Here is a 19033-nt window from a genome sequence, read left to right as displayed (position 1 = left end):
TAAATGCAGTCTGTGCAGATGCGCATTTTTAGCAGCCAGTGGTTCATGTTGACCGGTATTATCTGGGGGAGATGGATTTAGAGTATAATCCAATTACAAAAATTGCTCAGGAAAAAAAAATGCATTTTAATGGATTTTGATGGGGGGGGGGGGATGAAATTGTCAATGTTTTCGGTTGAAACCCTGCTTCAAATGCTGCTAGATGTGCTGAGTTTCTTCAGCATGTTGTTTGTTACTCCAAACACCAGCGATTGCATAATCTTGCAGAACGATTAAACCCAATGCCCGCATTTCCTGTAACTCTTGTATCCAAAATGAATCACTTCATACTTTTTCAGGCTGAACCATGTCTGGCACTTGTCAGCCCTGTACTTCATCCTGTCAGTGTCCTGATGCAACCTACAGCCATCCCCCACTCTTTTTCTGTTCCATAGGATGTATTAAGCTGATTACCTTATTGCTTGGGCTTTTGTTGTACCATTGTGTGATACAAATTGGGTATGGTAGAAGTATGGTTAAGAAGGTGAAATGCAAATTATTAGACTCCAAATGTGTCAATTTACACATTGTGTTGTGATGTTAGCAGGAATTAGTGGAGAGGTATCTCACGTAAGTGAGGTTTCTCTTCCTTGGTGACAAGAGATTCAATGGAAATACATAACTCCATGTAGCTATCATTGACAGCCCCTTTGGTTCCAGTAGAAAGTATTATGAGCTCCACTGGGGAGCATGTGTAATTTCTTGGTGGGGGGGGAGGATGAAAGAGTTGGAAGCTACATTAAAACAACAACTCTTTATTATGCCTTTCATTTTAGATCTGGATGGCGCATCATCAGAAGTAATTTGTTTTCATTGGTGATGAAGCAGATCATAGCTGCTACTGACAAAATTATTTCTTCTATCAAATTATGAAAAGAAGAAGTGGACAGAGAGTTGGATTATTTGTTAGAATATTAAAGGTTAAGTGAAGAAAGATTTTTTGATTTGTCCCATTTGTAATGAATCTTCTTGCACGGACTATTTTCAGCAAGTAAAGTCTCAATTATTGAGGTTTTAAAAAAAAAAATTAGTTTCTTAAAATCTTATTTTCTAATATACAGATGACCTCCCTCCACAGGTTCATGAAGTGTACTGTTCTTGCTTTGTCGATATCTTGGGGGCAAAATTGGATTTGAGATTTCATCACATTTTAAAACATAGTTTCCCTATCAATCATTACATGACACTTCCTTGAAATGAAGCAGATCCCTCTTGACATTCTTCTTATTAAAGTCAATATGTGGGCTGCGGGTTATAATTAACCCATTTGTGAAAAAATGCTGGCTAGGATTTCTGCAGCGGTCTCCAATATTTTGATTTCATTTGAATGTAAGATGTATTTGATTAGACATGCACAGATTAAGAACATTCTTTCCTGGGTTAAAGCTGTTGGATTCTGATGTTTTTGATTTAAGGTTCTTTCAAAAGTCGGGGGAGAGGCATAAAATTTGTTGCTTCATGATAATTTTATTAAGCACTAATAGAACAGAGTTGGAAATGGGGAGAAGCAGAGTCTATTGGGGAAGAGAAAGAAGCAGGGAAATGAAGATGGGGCACCAATGTGTTCAGTCCTTCTTATAACCCATAAATATTCCATTCAGATTTGTAGATAAGAGTTAACCAAACAAATAGCCCATATGCAAATATGCAGTATCAAAGTCTTCCAGAATCATGCAAAAAACTGTAACCACTAGGCAACAGACTGAACAATTGCAAATACATACTGTGATCACTAGGAGACATACTAAACAGGTATATGTATATAGGTAGTTATATAAAATACAAGCAGACAATTATTAAACTGCAAAGAAAATAACAATTATACCACCTAATCCAACATTTTCTCCCCACTTTGATTCTAAATCACACATTTAGAATTATTACATTTGATGATTCAGAGGCTGGAAAATGTGTGGTATCTACATAAAGTATAAAATAATTAAAAATTACTATGTTATTGAAATATAAAATGGTAAAATGGTATATATTCTTCAAAGTATTCACAAGATTTATGTCATGCTTAGGCAGATTATAGGCGTAACTATATCACTATATTGATGATCACTTTTTTACAAGTAAAGATGTAAATTATGATAACGCATGTTAAGTTAAATATGACTCATAATAGACTTAAATTATTCCAAAGAAATCCCATCTGTCAGACTGATGTATTTGCTTCTTTCTGAATATGATCAGCCAAATCTGTTATGTCTTCAGACTCATCAGCTATGTAAGTGCAACACTCTTTGCTTATAACTGTATGTTCCCCCTTAACTGTTAAAGAAATCTAATGCCATCTGATTTTGAAGAGCCATCTTATGCATGGCAATGATTTCTGTTGTTACTTTCCCCAGGGGATCAGCAATGTCATTGCTTACACTTTCTATAGCCGAAATCCCTTAAAACCGGATCCTGTTATTTAACATGGCATCCCGTCAACCCTCGCCCCTTTTCCAGTTAACTCCCACGTGGTTAACTTGTATACTAGTGTGGAATAGGCCTTTGCATGCTCCTTTCATAGGAGTTATTTTATCAACAATGTGTTCCAAACTTAGACCATTTTCCGAATTTCCACACAATTCTTTAATTTTAAGCACGTCGTTAGTTTTATCTTCAGGACCCTTCACGCTATTAGTTTTCAATTCAAGATCTGCAAGCGATCCCTCTTTGTTCAAACAGCATTTCAAATTCTGCCTCTTCACAGCACACTCTTGAATAACAATGTGGGCACCTTTACATTCCAAATCAACCTGTAATTGATTCGCAGGCATCGCGTTACCAAGCCATTGTCTCTGTCACCTGCTTGCTGCTGCTGACATCAATCCAGACTTTAAATTTTCTTCATCCAATTTAGGAACTACACTTTTCCCTTTTCCTTCAATAATAATATTCACCTCACCACCTTTTATCTCCTCACTAACTTTTAGCACACCTTCAAACACAAACAACTGGGAATTCTCACTTCCCACTAGTACCAAGGTTAACCCTTTCTTCACTGAACCAAGTCCATCTGTCCCACAAGGACTGCATTCCTTTTCAACTGAATCAAATACCTCAGACTTTTTCTGAGCTCCATTACTAGGTTCAGTACCACGTGCATCCACATCTTGAACACACTCAAATGGGACATTTGCCTCTTCCAGGCTTTCAATACCCGTACCCTTTTCAAATTTTAAATTCCCCTGATCCTCCCAGTTACTCTCTGGGCAACTCCCTTCCGGAGTAAACTCAACCCCGCGGGCTGAAACAACCTCATCTGCCACCCCAGCAGACTTCTTCAAGGTAATGGCATCCTTTTCATCTAGGACTGCCCTCATTTCATTATCGGGAACACCTTTAGAATTTTCAACTTCTTTAAACAGTTCTGCCAAACCAGACAGATCATCCATGTCCAACTCTGGACCTTTTAACAGCCTTATCTGTTTCTCATCTTTACTTCGTGCCACTATAAATTTCCTCCTGGCTAAGGGCAGGTCTGTCTCCTCTCCCTTACTCTCTTTCACTTTCCTATTCTCCGTTTTACCACCCTCTAACTCCTCTTGGTGCAGGGTCGGTAAAAACGTCTCAGCCAAATCGATACTGGCCGGATTTAAACTGGTCTCGTTCTCAGCTGCCTTTCTCGACATGCTGCAAGTGATCACGCATGTGGGATAGATCTTGGAACCTAGGGGCGGGTCCTCAACACTTACAGGCTGGCTTGTCAGCTCCATGGCCGACCAAATGTCACCCCCAGCTAAATCGTTACCCAGAAGGATGTCTACGTCAGTTCTCGGGAATTCTGATCGCATCCCTATTTCAACTGGTCCAGATACCAGCTCACAATTTAAAATGATCCTTTGCAAGGGCACCACTTCTGTCCCTTTTCCTATGCCTCTCAAAGCCACCTCTCCAGTCTTGCGACCAAAATCCAGTACCTTACTGCTAATCAATGACAGCTCCGCTCCCGTGTCTCTCCAGATCCGCACTGGAACTGGTGTGTCTCCCTCTTTCACAGACACAGTTCCTTCTGAAATACATTTCTCAGACCCTTCTCGTACTCTGTCTACCTGGGGCTCTCTCGTCGATTTACTCATCACCACAACACATCCTGTAGGGACTGCTGCTTTCCAATTTCCTGTCTCCTTCCTTGGAGTAAGGCATTTAGATGCAATATGACCCACCTTTCCTCAATTAAAACAGGTCAAGCCAGGACCTCTCCTGCCATCTTGCCTTTCCTCCTCCTTAATTTTACTGCTAGCTCCCGGCTGAATCTCTGCCTCAGCCGGCGGGCTTTCTCTACCGTTCCCACAGTATCTGTGGTAACATTTATTCAAGGAAAACTTTGTCTTGTGGGTTAGGGCATATTCATCTGCGAACCTAGCAAATTCGGAGATGGACTTATTCGGCTTCTCATTCAAATACATCCGGATATCATCCGAAACACAACCTTTAAATTCCTCAATCAGAATTAACTCCCTGAGATGCCAAAAATCTTCTTCCACTATTTCTGCTGCACACCAATGATCCAAGAGCACACCCTTCTCATAGGCAAACTCTGTATACGTCTGATTCCACCCTTTCTTAAAATTTCTGAACTTTTGTCTATAGGCCTCCGGTACCAATTCGTAGGGCGGAAGAATGGCCTCCTTTACTTTCTCATAATTCTCAGACTCCTCCTCCTCCATGGACAACGCCGCATCTGCCCGTTGTGCCTTCCCTTTTAACACACTTTGTAACAACGCCACCCACTGATCTCTGGGCCACTTCTGACTCACTGCCACCTTTTCAAAATGTAAGAAATAACTATCAACATCCGTCTCCTCGAACGGAGGTACTAACCTAAACTCCTGACTAACATTAATCCGCTCCTCTCGGTCTGGCCCTTGAGCTCTTTGCTCTTGCCTTAACTTCTCCATGTCCAAGTCATGTTGCCTCTGTTTCTCCTTCTCCCTTTGGTTCTCAGTTCTTTCCCTCTCTTTCTCGGCCCTTTCTTTCTCTTTCTTCAGCTGCTTCCAGCTGTTTTAACTGAATTTCATGCTCCCTTTGCTTCTCAGCTCTTTCCTGCTCCCTCTTCACCTCTAACTCCTTTAGCTGGAGCTCATGCTCCCTCTTCCTCTGTTCTGCATCCAGCCTCAATTTCTCCAACTCTAACTGAGCCGTCCCAATAGCTGGTACCTTTTCAGGGATATTTTCCAATACCTCAGCTGAAAACACATTCTTCACAATACAATACTGAGTTATGGCCCTCCGCACCTCCCGCTTTTTCATCGACAACCTCATCTCTGCGAGGTTTAGGCCTTTTGCAATATTTATCAAGTCCGACTTTGTGGCAGCCTCTAGTGCCTCCAGAGTCGGGTTTTCTATAAATACATCCACGTCCATCTTTGCTGGTTTCCTGTCTGGTTACCCGCGCAACCAGACCCACGTTTGGACTTAAAGGCCCGATTCACTGGCCCTCCAATTTGGTATCAAATCCTGAGACGAGACCCCCACTTTGTTACGAACCCTGTAACTGGGTCACTTACCAGCAAAGATAGAGAGGTCCGTTGAAGTCTGATGGTACTATTTTTAACAATATTTATTGGTAAAAATACACAAACATAATATCAATGCAAATATACAGATAACATACGTCGTCAATACGAAGTCTAAAAGTGCGGGTATAATAATAATCAATAAGAAATAAGCTCTATCGTTGTCTAGGGGATAAATGTATTGTCCGATGGAAATATAAAAGTCACTCAGTTCATGCAGGCTGCAGCCTTGATTAGAGAGAGAGAGATTTTTAGAAACTTGCCAGCTTTCCTTTTATGATTTCGAGCCGTCGGGAGTCCCGTTGGTGTGGCCGTTCACTCGTGGCCTCTCCTTTAGCTAAAGCCGTTCTTCCGTGGTGAGCCCACCAATCCCAGGCAAGGAAAGGACACACACGAGCCCCCACCGGCTGTTGCTATTAAACGCTGTCACGGGATTTCTAGTGTTTCTTCGTCTAAAGGGGTTGTTCCCAGACCCTCTTTTATCCTTACTCACGGGGTCTCAGATGTCAGTCAGGTTGGGATGATGCAATCCCTCAACCAGCCCACTCTGGTCGTCCCCTGAGGGCTTAAATGAATAGTACAGTACTCAATTCAGTCTCCAAGAGACAATAGCCATTATCAGGGTTTTTGTTTCGCTGAGGGGCCAGGACACATTCCAAACCTTGTGGATTCTCTCTCATTTCCTGGGTCCCAGACCCGAATTAATAGCTATCTTGTGATTCTCAAAAAGGAGGGGGCGACTTTGTACCCTTCGGCCCCTCAGAGTTGTGGCACATTCGTAACAGAATATAGTCCTTGATCAGTTTTTGCTATGTGTGTGGCAGTGGCTTTCGTTGCTGGGATAGCTTCCACCCATCTTGAAAACTTCTCCAGTATTACTAGTACGTTTGAGTATCCTTGACATTTTGCAAAGCAATGGAGTCCGCTTGTAAATGTTAAAATGAACGAGGTGGGGCAGGAGCATTAACTGTGGTTGCTTCTTTTCTCTTCTGGGATTTTTTTCCTGGCATGCTGTGCATCTTTCAACCATTTGTTGAGCTTGTGCTCTGAACTTTGGATTCGACCACCATTGGGAGAAACTTTTCCACTCCAATGCGTCCTATCTATTGCGCCGGATAAGGAAGCAGCATAGTTTGAGCTATTGGTCTGTGGCTAATGCCATACCTCCATACTCCATCACTGTTTAACCTCCTACCGTTCTCAGTCTAGAGCCGTTTTCTTGGTTAGAGCACTGAGCTTGCATCTCTTGAATATCATATATGTTTTTCTGTGATATGAAGTGCAACTTTGCATGATTTCAGTTGTCGGGTTCATTGCATTAGTTCTCAGTACTACTTGTAATTCCTTGGCCTTCTAAACTTTTTTTTACATTTATTTCTTTCTGTGCTGCCTTTTCAGCAATTTCATCCATGAATGGATTTCCACCACTTTCCATTTTAGTCATTTTGGAGTGGCTTTTACATTTCAATACAGCAATTTCTGATGGCAATTATATGATATTCATGAACTCTTTTACTCATGAATGTCAATAGTTGCCAATTCTTGATTGGGGTTCCTACTGCCATAAGTAATTCCATTGTCTCCATAAGTTTCCAAAATCATTAACAACTCCCAACACATATCACGAATCAGTGTAGATATTAGCTGATCTTCCTTCTGTCACCTTACAACCTTCAGTCAGGGCTGCAGTTCTGCCTGTTGCACAGAGGTGCCAGGAGCTCTGCTTCATGATACCAACACTTCAGTTTCAGAAACAATGATAAATCCAGCTATTCAGGTTCCTCTGCCAATCAGTGTACAGAATCAGATCTTTGGCAGAGTAATGACAGCAGGATGCTGTCAGTCTCCATGTTCTTGAGTTAAGACTGCTATCGTGTGTTTCGCATTGACATACAGAGTAAATGGCTTACTTATATCAAGGATTCTTAAAGCAGTTGCAGTATGCAATGTTGCCTCTGAAGTTTGAAATGCTTTTGGTTATTCTTCATTAAGTCACAGTGTCGTTGGAGTCTTTACTGCTTTTCAGCAGATTGAGTGTTTGGATAATAACATCCACGCTCTGTTGTAGTTCCACAATCTCAGAAATTGATCGAAGTTCCTGGAATGTTGTAGGTGGCTTTGCTGACTCAATGGCTTTTGCATGATCCTCAGTGAGTTCCCGCCTACCTTGGGAGATTTCCTGTCCCAAGTAAATTACTACTTCTTGTTGCAATTATGCTTTGCTTTGTGTCATTTGGAGGATAGATAACTGAGCAAGTAAAGCACATCATGTTCATGCTGGTCTGCAGCTTCAAATGTTTAATAGTTGAATCAATGTCTGGTATGTCCCTCCGATATTGTCACAAAGCCATGTGAAAGGCAGTGGGACTCTTGTGAAGCTGTTGTGTTCATCTCATCCGCTGGTATTGTTGACCATAAGCTAGAGACACAGCAAGCCATACCACCTCACCATTTTAACCCTAACTTAATCATGAGACAACTTGCGATGACCAATTAAACTACTAACCAGTACATCCTTGGACTATGCAAGGAAGCCAGAGCACCCAGAGGAAACCCACGCACACACAGGAAGGAATGTATCAACTTAATTACAGAGGGCATTGGAATTGAACTTAAAACACTGACACCCTCAGCTGTATTAGCGTCTCACTAACTATTACACTACTGTGGCATCCCAGAGAAAGCCAACCATGGTGCCAGCAATTCAGATCAGAATCCATTGGCCAAATCAAGAACTGCATTCTTCTACTAGAGGTTTAACTTGTTAATACATTGATTAGCAATCCAGTAATCCACTGTCAGTCTCCGTTCATAGGTTCCATTTTCAGTCTTGTGTGTCTTCGTCCCTTGGTCATTATTGGGGCAAGCTGTGACATAGTTGCCAGTCATATAGCTTCATCACTATCATTCTCATTTGAGTTACTAGAGACTGCTGTCGAGGCTGTGTCATGTCTATCCTGTAATTCCTCGTTTGGTTAATGCAGAGATTTAGTCTTTTTACTGTCTATATCATACTGTTTTTGTAGTTTTTCGCACAGTTCATATTTTTTTCCAATTGATTAGTAACATCTTTTCACAATTTCATTCGCTGATGCATTTAATCATACTGACGTATATTCTTATCATCAATGTACACAATCCAGGCTTTTCCTTTCCCTCAGGCATTCTCTGGATTTTATCACATGCATTCTTAATAAATTCAACATTGTTGGTATTTTTTCATTGTATTTTTTCAATAATTTTATCTGACTGAGATGTTTATTCAGGTAACAGCTCAGTTTTTTGACTTTGAACATTGTTTTAATTCTAACTCTTGACTTGTATGTACTTTTTATTACTTTGACTTTGACCTAGTTAACTTATTTCACATCACGTCAGTGATAATAAACCTGATACTGATCCAGAAACATTAATAGATTGCAGAACCAAAGTATCAAAAAATTGTCATACAATCAAAGTTTCAGTAGATTGTCCTGCAACAAAATATTCTCCTATAGCTCGCTGGCTTGTTTGGACGAGCTTGATGTTATTTCAGTGGCTCCTCTGATATTTACAAATCTGCTTCTCTTTTCAAAAAAGTAGCATATAGTAATTTATTCACTTCTACACTTCCACCAGATGATCTATTGAAGTAAAATTAGGTTTTATTCAGAATATTTGGAATTGAGGAATCTCTTGCATCCTTTATTTCCATTTTTCCATTTTGTCTGGGATTCTTCTGAGTCCTTAAATCTTTTTGCAAACATCTTTGTCAATTGTGTCAATAATTGTTGAACTGTAATGTTTTTGATCGAAGGTTCTTTTGGAAGTCATGTAAGAGGCATAAAATTTGTTGCTTCAGAATCAATAAGCATTAATAGAACAAAAAGTGGAAATAGGGAGAAACAGAGGTCCAGGAGGGGAAAAGAAAGCAATAGCAAATGAATAACAATGTGTTCAACCCTCCATATACCCCAGAGATAATCTATTCAAATTTGTAGATAAGAGTTAACCCATCAGATAGCCCCTATTAAAATAATGTGATACCAAGAAGCTTCCAAAATCATGTAAGAAACTATAAGCATCAAGGAACACACTGAACAATTGCATATACATATTTGTGACCACTAGGAAACATACTAAACAGTATATAAAATATAAGTAGTATTTGTAAACTGCAAAGAAAATAACAATTATAGTATACTGTCTAATCCAACAAAGCCATGGGCAGAGCTTTGCAAAAGCATCTTTTTTAAAAATTTTTATTATACATTTTCTACATAGCTACAGATAAAAAATCCCAGATCAAAATGAAGAACATTGATACAGTGCAAAAATAAACATACAATAATAATATGATACAAGGAAAGATAATTGAAAAAGCACCCAAATTGAAGACATGTAAAATTAGTATCCTCCCCAAGCCCCGCAACAAAAAAAACTCCAGACCAACGACAACACAATATAGAGAATATAAATCAGGACAATCAAACCCCCAAAACTGTAAATACACTTAGCAACAGAAGATATTAATGCCTACTACCAAAAAAAAAGGAGCTGAAAGCAAGGGACTGAAAAAAACTCCTAGTTAAGCATCTTTTAATATGTACTGTATTAGTTTATAAAATGAGACAGCTAAAATGTCAGCTAAAGAATTAGCTGCTATTTAAACTTCTTTCCATTCAGCCAAAGCATAAAGAGCAACACATGAGATGATAAACACCTTTGTGCAATTGGATCCTGGATTTCCTCACATGTAAAACCCCAGGCAGTCTAGATTGACAAAAACAGCTCCTCCACAATCTCCATCAGTACAGGAGCACTACAGGGATGTGTACTTAACCCCCTGCTCTACTCGCTTTACACCAATGACTGTGTGGCTAAGTACAGCTCCAACACCACAAGTTTGCTGATGGCACCACTGTTGTGGGCCATATCAAAGTGGTGATGAATCAGCATACAGAAGGGAGATTGAAAATTTGTCTGAGAGGTGTAATAACAGCAACCTCTCACCCAATTGCAACAGCATCAAGGAATTGATTGTAGACTTCAGGAGAGGAAAACCAGAAGTCCATGAGCCAGTACTCATTGGAGGATCAAAGGTGGAGAGGGTCAGTAATTTTAAATTCTTGGGTGTCACTATCCTAGAAGATGTGCCCTGGATCCACTAAGGATGAAACATGATTTTGTACACATTTGGACGTTGACCTCTGTCATTATTGGCTCAGTCACTGGGATCTGTGTGGTGGTGAGCCTTACACTTCTGCAAAGCAAACATCTCTACCAAACAACACTTGCTCTACAACACTCCCTTCGAAAACAAAGGTTCACATGAAGACCACAGAAAATGTGAACCATCTCCCACGCCTTGGGAGACATCTCTTAGTGCAGGCAGATATCAAAGATAAGATTAACTATTGCCTAAAGTAAAACAAATCCATTTTAGATGAGTGCATTCGAAGAGCACTTGCAATCTCAACCTTAAAAGTATGGTCACCTTGGTAGTAACAGTTCTTGACTTCCTATATTCTTCTAAGATACAGTATGTACATTGTAATGTATGGATCTATTTCCTTTACTGCAATGATTTCCCTTAGTACTACTTATTGACTGATAACTCACCCGTGCATATTCATCGGTTCTCTCGCTCAAAGATAATACACCAGGTTAACCTCACAACTGTGTGCATACTTTAATTGATATGTAGTTGTACAGACACAACAAAATGGCGACGAGTGTGAACCTGAATATCAGTGAATATCAGCAGTTACGAGATGACAGAATTTGGAGGAAGGGAGAGAGACAGTGAGTGAAAAGAGTGAACTAATTCGGAGAAGGCTGTCATTGATGCTAACAAGGAGATACGTGAGTAATAGTGCACAGTACACAGTGAAAGATGCACAACTAGCAAAGTTAAAGTGAATATAACATGACGATGACCTTAGTTGGGAAAGTTGACGAAACTGTGCTAACGAGGACTGGGAATTGTATATCGAGAGTGTTGAACTGTACTGTAATGTGAACGATGTGCATGAGGAAAAGAAGGTCTCATGCTTAGCTTAATGGGTGCTATAACATATAGGATCTTACACAAGTTAGTACTCCTGGAAACCAGTAAGCAAGGTATTTGGACAGTTAGTAATAGCTGAGAGATTTAGCTTTTACAAAATGAATCAGTTGAAGGATGAAAGTACTTCTGAATACATTGCAGAACTGCACAGGTTTTCCAGTGCAGTGACTTTGGAGGTGGACGTCCAGACACATTAAGCGACAGACTTGTATGTGGCATGGATAGTCAAAGTACTGGACTGGTCAAAGAACATTGAGGCTGTCTACAAGAAGGGTCAGAGCCGTCTCTATTTCTTGAGGAGACTGAGGTCCTTTAACAACTGCCGGAGGATGCTGAGGGTGTTCTATGAGGCTGTGGTGGCCAGTGCTATCGTGTTTGCTGTTATGTGCTGGGGCAGCAGGCTGAGGGTAGCAGACACCAACAGAATCAGCAAACTCATTCATAAGGCCAGTGATGATGTGGGAGTGGAACTGGACTCTCTGACGGTGGTGCCTAAAGAAGGTGCTATCCGAGTTGCATGCCATCTTGGACAATGACTCCCATTCACTCCATAATGTACTGGTTAGGCACAGGAGTACTTTCAGCCAGAGACTCATTCCACTGAGATGTAACACTGAGCGTCATAGGAAGTCATTCCTACCTGTGGCCAACAAACTTTACAACTCCTCCCTCGGAACGTCAGACACCCTGTGCCAATAGGCTGGTCCTGGACTTATTTCCGCTTGGAATGATTAACTTATTATTTAATTATTTATGGTTTTATATTGCTATATTTCTTCACTATTCTTGGTTGGTGTGGCTGTAACAAAACCCAATTTCCCTCAGGATCAATAAAGTATGTCTGTCTGTCTGTCTGTCTGTAATCAAAAGAGGCTATTGTGAGAAAAAGACCTAACCTTAAAACAGCATCGACCATTATAATATCGTTGGAGACAACAGAACGGGATGTGTCATAACTATAGAAAAAGTGTTTAGAATGTGAAATGCACAATATGTCCCTGAATGGTGCAAAAAGCCAAAACTGTTATCAGTGTGGCAAATCCTCCCAATATGCAAATGATGGTTGGTTCAAAGAAAATGTTTGCAGAAATTTTCATAGACAAGGTGTCAATGAGAGTATGCAAATCAGACAAAAGGCACAACCAAAGAGAAAAAAAACACACAGTGAAAAGTTTCAAATACAAAACAAAAAGGATACACAAAGTGACTGAATATCAAACTGAATCAGACATCCACAGAGTCTGACAAAGATGAGCTGTCCTGCCTAGGATTGCATTGTATTACTGAAGCAGATCACAAAATCATATGGATCACAACAGATGTCTCTTGTGTAAAACTAAAATGGAGCTGGCTACAGGGTCAGTTTTGTCTGTAATTTCTGAGGCTGGCTACAACAGACTGTCTTCTAATCAGCCATTAGAAAAGGCCTCAGTGATGCTAAAGACCTACACAAATGAAAACATGTTTCCCAAAGTAAATGTGACATGCAGAGGCAAAACACAGCAGTTAGAGCTTTATGTGTTGAAAAGGCCAGCACTTTTAGGATGTGAATGGTTGACAAAAATCCAACAATAAAGCTCTCAACGTGTCATCAACGGCAGCTGCAGCCCAAATGGTAGCACTAACCAGAGACCGTCACAGCTGCTTATTGCTAATGAGAATGTGTTCGAGAAGGGTACTGGTAAACTCGCAGGGCTGAAGGCCAGAATTGAACCGATGCCATGATTCCAGAAAGTGCGTCCATTGCCCTGCACACTATGTCCTAAAGTGGATGCTGAACTCCAGAGCTTGGACACATCTGGCTTCCTCTCCAAGGTGATTAGGCCATGTCTTTTGTCCCAGAGATTAAGAAAGGGAAGGCTGCAGTGCTTGAATATACGGGGATTTGAAAGCATCAGTCCAGTGCTATGTACTGTGCAGTATCCCTTGCCACGAACAGAAGACATTTTTGCATCTTTGCCAGGCAGAGAGAGGTTTTCAAAGATTTACTTGTCACAAGCCTACCTACAAATGGAGGTGGAGGAGTGATGATTCCTTGCAATCAACACTCGAGGGACTGTTCCAGTATAATCATCTTTGAAGTCACATCAAATCCAGCAACTTAGCAAAGGACAATGGACCATGTGCTCCAAGATATCCCAGGAACACAGCATTACCTCGATGACATCATTGTGACTGGCAAAAATGATGAAGAGCACCTCCAGAACCTTGGTAAAATGCTTACCAGGCTGAGTGATTATAGTCTGTGTGGAAAGAAATAGAAATGTGAGTTCTTCAAGAATGAAATCGCATATTGTGGATATGTCATTGATAAGCAGGGCTTACATGAATCACAGGAGAAGATTGAAGCAGTGTTACAGGCATCCAATCCAGAAAATGTGTCACAATTCAGGTCATAATTGAGCCTTGTCAGCTACTACCACCGGTTTCTCCCAAGCATTGCTACAGTGCTGCACCCATTCAATGCACTGTTACAGACGGGAGCAAAGTGGACATGGTCAGAAAGCTGTGAAAGAGCCTCCAAGGAAACAAAGAGATTGATAACATCAGATGAACTGCTCCCCATTATGACAATCTCTGCCCACCACACAGGTGTGCAATACACCCCCTTATGGCATTGGAGCCGTTATGTCACACACTATGAACGATCCATCTGAACGTTTGATTGCATTTTCTTCAAGGTCATTGATGAGCACAGAATGCAACTACACACAGATCGACCAAGAGGCACTTGGTTTAGGATGGGGAATAAAGAATTTCCACCATTACCTCTACTGACAAAAATTAACTCTAGAGACCGACCACCAGCCCTCGTGCCCATTTTCAATCCCAGTGATGTATGCTACGTTGGGCATTTTTCCTAGGAGTCCATTCTTATGGCATAGAGTTTAAGGGTACCAAACAACACTGCAAGGCTGACGGTTTGTCACATCTTCCACTATTGGCAACTGCAGAAGAAAAGTTTTCACTCTGTGATCCAGCAGAGGTGTTCCACACAGCATAGGTGGAGCAGTTGCCAGTAACAAATACTGAAACACAGAGAAGCAAGGAATGTCCTGACATTTCAAAAGTCTATGACATCACCATGCAAGGATGCCCAGCTCATGGTGACCCTATGTTTCCAGAAATCTCAGTGAGATGAGCCTAACTGTCTGTATGTCAAAGAATGTTGATTTATGGATCTCGTCTTGTGGTTCCCTCTAAGCTGCACACCAGAGGTTTGGAGAACCTGCACGAAGGACACCTGAGTACAGTCAAGGTGAAGAGTCTTGCCTGGAGCTACGTGTAGTAGCCGGGAATAGATAGATTGAAGACTTGACCAAAAGCTGTTCAAGATGTCACAAATGCACTCCCACAGGCACCCATGGGAGTGGCTGTCTTTACCATGGCAAAGAGTGCATATTGACTTTGCTGGGCCATTCATGGACTCCATGTTTCTGCTTGCTGTGGATACCCTCTGAAAGTGGCCAGAAGTCATACCAATGAAGTCAACAATATCAGAAAAGACTGTTTACACTCTGAGGACTATCTGCTTCATACATGGAGACATCATGCAGACCAGATACTGGAAGAACACACCTGCGCATCCAACAAGACAGACACATTGCATCCACTGGACTTGCGTCTTCATGACGAACGATCATTGCCACCAACAGCAACATGACTCCTGCAACAAGACACCTGCCAAACCTAATGCACTCCACATGTCCAAAGGCACTATCCTGAAAGAAGCAAAGCACCACCCAAAAGACAGCATCTTTAGCATAGTGAAGTTAATTATGTTCTGTTATTGAGAAAGCACGTCTATTTGAATATAGTTTGTTAAAGGGAAATTGAATATTTTGTTACATGTAGAGTTTTATGTTACATTAATCTGAAGAGTGAGGAAGTGTAATGTAAGGATCTATTTCTTTTAGTGCATTGACTCCCCTTAATACTACTTATTGACTGTAACTTACCCATACGCAAATTATCTGTTGTTCTCTTGCTGCAAAGATAATACATGTGTGAATCTCACCTCCACGTGCGTGCTTTTATTTAACTGCTATGTAGTTGTACAGGTACAACATACATGAAGCACTAGAGTGATAGCACCAATGTCTCCGCAAAACTCTCTGTATCTATATTGGAGGGATCAGCAAACTATCATCAGTGTTCTCTGTTGGGCCAATATCCCCAGTTTTGAATTTGAATTACACTGTTAGCCTTGATAGGATAGACCACAGAATTTGTATGCCCAACATTTGTATGGGGCAACATGGTAGCATAGGGGTTTGCACAATGTTTTACAGTACCAGCGACTGGCGTTCAACTCTCCCTGCTGCCTGTAAGGTGTTTGTATTCTCCCTGTGAACATGTGGGTTTCCTCCAGGTGCTCCTGTTTCCCCCCAGACTCCATATATCGGTTGGTAGGTTAATAGGTCATTGTAAAATGTCCCATGATTAGGCTAGGGTTATTTTGGCAGTTGCAGGCTGGCATGCCTGGAAAGGCCTATTCTGCGCTGTATCTCAATAAATGTAGGGCTCTGTTAGTCTCGATAGACCGTGGATTTGGGCCTTGGAAAATTTCCAGGGTGCAAGCTTGGGCAAGGTTTTTTTTTATGGAAGACCAGCAGCTGCAAGTCTCCCCTCTCCACACCACTGATGTTGTCCAAGGGAAGGGCATTAGGACCCATACAGCCTGGCACCGGTGTCATCGCAGAGCAATGTGTGGTTAAGTGCCTTGCTCAAGGACACACACGCAGCCTCAGCCAAGGCTCGAACTAGCGACCTTCAGATCACTAGACGAATGCTTTTAACCACTTGGCTATGATCCTGATTGGTCTCTCTTTGTGCTAAGTAGACCTATCAGTTTTCTCTGTGGGTGAGCTTTACAGTCGATCTCTCTCTCTCTTTCATTGTCCATTAGTTCAGTTTAGTGTCCTGCAGCGCCATGGCAGAGTGTTCCAAAATTAGAAAATATAAAACGTACTTCACCCCAGCCTACACTGAAGTGTACTCCTGCCTAATAGGGTCAAAAATAATTACAGTGTTGCTCGCTGCACTGTTTACAACAGTGACTTTTCTATTGCCGGTGGTGGGTTAAATGATTGTAAAAGACATGGTGAGGTGAGTTTAACAGTTGTCATTCATTCATTAGCATGGCTAATGTTATTTAAACTAGTTGGCTAGCTGCAAAGGAGCTACTCTATTGATGTCCTACGCGATGAGGTCAAACTCCCTTTAGACTTGCTTAATGTTGTAATAGAATAAAAAATGTCTCCCTGATAATATAATATAATATAAAAACATATTTTAATGTCACATTTTCTGCATAAGACAATATAATAAGGATACACCTTATGCTTTTATTGTTTTTTGGGACCACAACATATTAGCAAACCCAAATTCTAATTGTAATGTAGAAAGGGCATTCAGCATTGTGCGTCACATTAAGACAGAATTCAGAAGTCAGCTGTCTCACAAAACACTTGTGAATCTGATATCTTGCAAAATTAACAAATTCATTGACACAGACTGCTATGAGGTTGAGGCTTCCAGCAAAATGCTCAAATCTGCCAAGCAAGCCATATCACAGTACAAGGAAATTTTGAAAAATAAATAGAAAAGCTATTTGCATTAACATTTAGCTATTAGCATTGAGACTGCCAATAAAATACTCAACAAGGATAGGTTGAGTGACCTTGGCTTTTTCTCCTTGGAGCGACGGCGGATGAGAGGTGACCTGATAGAGGTGTATAAGATGAAGAGAGGAATTAATCATTTGGATAGTCAGAGGCTTTTTCCCAGGGCTGAAATGGCTAACATGAGAGTCCACAGTTTTAAGGTCCTTGGAAGTAGATACAGAGGAGATGTCAGGGTAAGTCTTTTATGCAGAGGATTGTGAGTGAGTGGAATGGGCTGCTGGTGATGGAGGTGGATACAATAGGGTCTTTTAAGAGACTCTTGGACAGGTACTTGGAGCTGAGAAAAATAGAGGGCTAGGGGTAACCATGGGTAATTTCTAAAGTAAGTACATGTTCAGATCAGCCAAAAGGCCTGTATTGTGCTGTAGGTTTTCTATGTTTATAAAACAAGGCTTACCGAATTTTAAAAAAGAGAAATTGAAAAAAGTAGCTATGTGTGAACGAGATGTGGCTGACAGAGGCATAAGATGTGACAGAAACACAGCAAACTATTAGAAACTAACTATAGATAAAAACTGTTAAAAGTGGAATTAGTAGTTAGTATCTTGACCCCACTTATTGGAAATCCTCAGTGTGAAACCCCTGGAGGAGAGACGATATTGATAAAAGGTTTATTGAAGCTGCGGCTATAACGAGCATCAGCTATAGCGAGACGATATTGGCAGAAAGCAGTGTCCAAGATTTCTACTGTGTAATCAGGAATTAGTTCTGTTAAATTATACCGAGGAATTTGGTGAGTTAAAACACTTCTACCGTTCCGAGTTTGTGCGTGAAATATGTTCAATAGTGTTGTAACTGAGAAATGTTTGGAAATGAAAATGTGATAGTGTGTTATTTTGAAATAGAAAATGGAATGCATGTAAGAACTAACAGATTTTAATCTGTTATATACAGGCCAGGCTTTTTTTGTGTGAGTATTGTGAATGACCCACTACTTCATCCAACGAACCAAGAAACAAGATGGCTGGCCACCCAAGATTGAAGAACCAGTGTGGGAACAAAACATAAAGGATTTAAGGCAGTTGGATATTCAAGTTTATTACTTATTCAAAGGATCTGAATTTGATTTTCTGGAAGAACTAATTACTTTTTCCAAAGACTTTGACAAGTGACTATATGAGATTTAAATAGTTTAAAAGTTGTGATGTTGGAGAATTGTGAAAGGAGTTAAGTGGTATGTATATATATTTTTGGGGGTGAGGCAGGGGTTAAATTTAAATTTGTAGAAACACTGACCTGAAAGTGAAACTAAGATTAACAATAATGTTTAAAAAAGGGGATTCAATTCATTGCTTAAGTAACTAGCGATGAATAAAAAGGCAAGTGTTTAATTAAGGTATTTTAAATAGGGAAATTGGGAACCTTTAAATAGGGAATAATACTAGATCTAATTAGAGAAATTGGAGTATTAAAGGTGATTTTAATGAATCTCGCCAATTCTAACTGAAAAGGAATTTGTTTTTCGTTTGATATCTGAGATTTGGAACCGAAACAGAATGTTGGAATTTTAAATTGTTCTTAATCATGTAAATATTTTGAATATATTGCTATATTTTATAAACAAACTTACCTCTGGAGTGTGTGTTTTCTATTCACTGCCCCTTTCTGATACCTCGAGCTTCTGATGGCCCACCAGCACCTAGTGTTGCTCTGTGTAATTTGATTTTCTCATAAAGAGTCTGGTGACTCGAGATAAGTCAAGCATTACACAGGTGCTTCACAAGTCATGTCAAGGAAGAAGCAAC

General features: G+C 40.5%; 1 protein-coding gene and 1 long non-coding RNA gene across 5 annotated transcripts in view; one reads left to right on the top strand and one right to left on the bottom strand.

Annotated features, from left to right (window-relative positions):
* snrnp25 (small nuclear ribonucleoprotein 25) overlaps window positions 1–2311 on the top strand; it is a 16939-nt gene extending 14628 nt beyond the window's left edge. The window contains exon 7 of one of the 3 annotated variants that reach the window (XM_059979608.1): window positions 816–2311. The gene's annotated coding sequence lies outside the window, so the exon portion shown is untranslated. The remainder of the gene's footprint in view (window positions 1–815) is intronic. The other 2 variants (XM_059979606.1, XM_059979605.1) reach the window with 2 other exon arrangements.
* LOC132399354 (uncharacterized) overlaps window positions 1–19033 on the bottom strand; it is a 26811-nt gene extending 7778 nt beyond the window's left edge. Inside the window, exon 1 of one of the 2 annotated variants that reach the window (XR_009513969.1) lies at window positions 18859–19033. This is a non-coding gene — a long non-coding RNA (uncharacterized LOC132399354). Of the gene's footprint in view, window positions 1–15180; window positions 15401–18858 lie in introns of those variants that run through there. The other variant, XR_009513968.1, reaches the window with a different exon arrangement.

The sequence above is a fragment of the Hypanus sabinus genome, chromosome 9 (genome assembly GCF_030144855.1).
Source record: "Hypanus sabinus isolate sHypSab1 chromosome 9, sHypSab1.hap1, whole genome shotgun sequence".
In the NCBI taxonomy this organism is placed as follows: Eukaryota; Metazoa; Chordata; class Chondrichthyes; order Myliobatiformes; family Dasyatidae; genus Hypanus; species Hypanus sabinus.
This window is presented reverse-complemented; position numbering and strand designations above follow the sequence as displayed.